Source organism: Arvicanthis niloticus, chromosome 1, assembly GCF_011762505.2.
Source record: "Arvicanthis niloticus isolate mArvNil1 chromosome 1, mArvNil1.pat.X, whole genome shotgun sequence".
NCBI lineage: Eukaryota > Metazoa > Chordata > Mammalia > Rodentia > Muridae > Arvicanthis > Arvicanthis niloticus.
Genome location: NC_047658.1, coordinates 153,154,533 through 153,157,582, shown reverse-complemented (window position 1 = coordinate 153,157,582; position 3,050 = coordinate 153,154,533).

Sequence of the window (3,050 nt, the reverse complement as noted above, 5' to 3'; positions counted from 1 at the left end):
AGGGGCGTGCTAGCCTCTCCAGCGAGAGGCAGGTCTGCCAGCCAATCAAGAGCGGGTGCCCGCCTTCCCAGCCAGGGGGCTGGAATGGGGGCGTGGTCGCAGTCGGCGTGCCGCACCAATGGCACGAGAGGTGGGCGGGGAGATGAGGGCCACTGTCCTCCACAGCATGCCAAGTTTCCAACTGAAAGGCGCGTGACTCTTGTGTATGCGAGGGGAGGAGGCGTGGCCACCCGGGACGCAAGAGCCAGTCAAAGATGAGCGCTGTAGGGATGGGGGCGTGGTCTTCCTCCAGGCGGCCAATGAAAAGGAGCGGTCCGCGGGTGCGGCGCTCCCTGTGGGGTCTCTCTAGTAGATCCTCGCGCGCGGCTTGGCAGCCCTGCAATACTGCCCCGAGGCGCGAGGCCTCAGGTCCTTGCTGCAAGGCCTTGCGGGCTCCACAGGGCCCCGCGTCGCCTCAGGATGGGCTTAGCCCTCCTTCCCTGGGAGCACCAGAGCGGACCGGAGACAGTTTACGGTGCACATAGCTTAAAACCAATTCGGAACACTAGTCAAGCCCCCAGACCAGTACTCCTTGCAGGCGCGACTCCTCTGGAGATTCGCGCTGACAGGGTGGCCCTAGCAACACCGAGGACTTGCGATCTGCGCCTCTGAGCGCCCTCAGCTGCGCACGATCATGTGGCGCCACCTGCCGGCACTCACGGACGACCTTTGATGTTTTCTAGCTCTCAGCAAACCCCTCAAAGTGTGGTCAGCTTCCCAAACTTTGTAATCACAGGAATTCTCCTGTAGTCTTGATATAATCACAGAATGAGATGGGTCCTGGTTTTGCTTTTGTTTTTTTTTTTTTTTTTTTTTTTAGCGTGCACCCAGGCAATTTTGGAAAATAGGAAAGGGAGAACATCCTGAGAAGGCCCACGAAAGCTTATTCTGAAATGCCCTGGCCAAACGCAGTTAGCTCCGGAGAAGATAGATTCTGGAGCACACAGATCACCGAGACTCTCAAGTCCATCGCATCAGAATAGATGCGGGAGCACAATAGCTCCCAAACTGAACTTTCTGCCTCCCAACTGAAGCGCGTTTTTAAAATGTTTTCCTGATCTTACTTTGCATTCCATACTCACAATACCCTTTCTTTTTGTCAACATCCAAAGTATTTTTTTATAATTTCCATGATGAGTAATTCCTGGGCTCATTTCAGTGGTGTCCTCACCATTCCCTCCTCTTTTATGCCTGTCCTCGTCCCTTCCCCCTGCCCTTCCAGCTAGTGACTGGTCAAACCAAGGCCTGTTGCCTCCTTATTTGAGCCCTTCCCTGAATCCTCATCTCCCTCCGATAAAAGCCTATAAGGTCCTGCAAGCTCTGCCCCAACCAGGCTCTGTCATTTTCTCACTCACTGCCGTGGATCTTCCTGGGGTCTTTGCATGTGCCGTAGGACTCGACTTCTTCCAGATGCCAACATTAGCCCTCTTTAAAGGCTTTGTTCAAAGACCACCAGACTCCATGTCTCCCTTATTTCTCTTCAAAGCAAAGATCGATCATTTGCTAATACCATGTGTAACTTCCTCATTTGGTTGATAATCTGTCCTCTCTCAAGAACTATCGTGCACAGTTATATCACCTCAGCCTAGAACAACTGTAGATTCAAAAAGTCATACAAAAAGTGTTAAAGAAATAAAGACGCTTTTACTTTGATTATTTTAAGTAAATGGTCAACTCTAGTCCTAGTCCTCTGGTTTCTAGTGGTTTTGTTTTGGTTTTTTGAGGGGTTTTTTTCTACTTCCGAATTCTCATACTGCTATATTGGAAAAATTACTTCAGATGAAGAAAACCAGGGATTCTTGGGTTTCTTATGAGCTTACAAGAGTAGTGTTTACAGATTATAAGCTGAAGTCTTTAGATATCTGACAAAGGTTCAGGACAGACACGCTGCTTCTAAGCCAGCTGACTGAAAATGTGAGGACAAGTGTGTTCCAGGCTAAGAGAGAGGACAGTTAGTGGTTCTCAAATATTGAGTGCACCATTTGGAATGGAAGTGCAGAGACAGGAAAAAGTACTTGCCAGCCCTACAGACACTTCCTGTACAGAGAAAGCAACGGTCAGGAAAGTGTAGTCTGTGCAATCTAGAAGCAGGCTAAAAGTTCAAGACTTAAGCAAAACAGAACAGCACCTCCCAGCAGACACCACAAAATAAGCCAGGCTTAGATTCACAAGGGATTGCTGAGCGATCTTTATCCTCGGTGGTGGATACGGACTGCTACTCTGCATGAACACTCAAGACACACAAAGCTGTCTAGACACCTGAGCCAAGCAGTTTTCCTTCCATTAGAGTTATTCTTCAGTCTCGGAGGCTTTTTAAGGTCAAAGACTTACTCTTTCCTTAGAGAGAAGCTGCTGGTGCCGGTTTGCAGTTTGTGGCTTCTGGGGCTTCGAAACCTATCCTTCCAGGGATAGAAGGAGATGATGTTTGTAAGAAGCCTCTTCTGAAGTGTTGGGGAGGGGAGAGGGAATAACACCACAAAACTCTAATTTCCAACCATATTTTAATACACAAAAGGCCACAGAGGGGCTGAGACTCTTAACGGGTAGCCAGCAGTGTCTCAGCCTCGCTTCATTTTCTCCTTGCCTGACCTTGAATGAGTCACTCAGGCTAAGCTAAAACCTCCTGCAAATATCCTCCTTAACTAAACTTCCCCTCCCAGAATCCTTTACGAGAAAATAAGGGCGAAGAGTGACAGCTCAATTTTCTTCTGTCCAGAAGGAAAACCTCCAAAATCTGCAGGTTCAGGAATCAGCTCTTTAGCCAGACCCAAATGTCTCTCCAAGGACGATGCACTGGATTTTCTAAAAGATTGGAAAAAAAAAAAAAAAAAAGACAAGTGTTTCTCTATACATTTTGTTCACCTAAGGTCTGAATAATAGAGAAGGTTTTTGTTCTGAAATTTGCTGGGTTGTAGAAAAGCACTCAAAGTCAATGCTCTAAATGGGATTTGGGGTTAGGGGATGGAACCCAAGGCCTCGGACATCTGCTCTGCTGCTGGGGTCCACTTCAG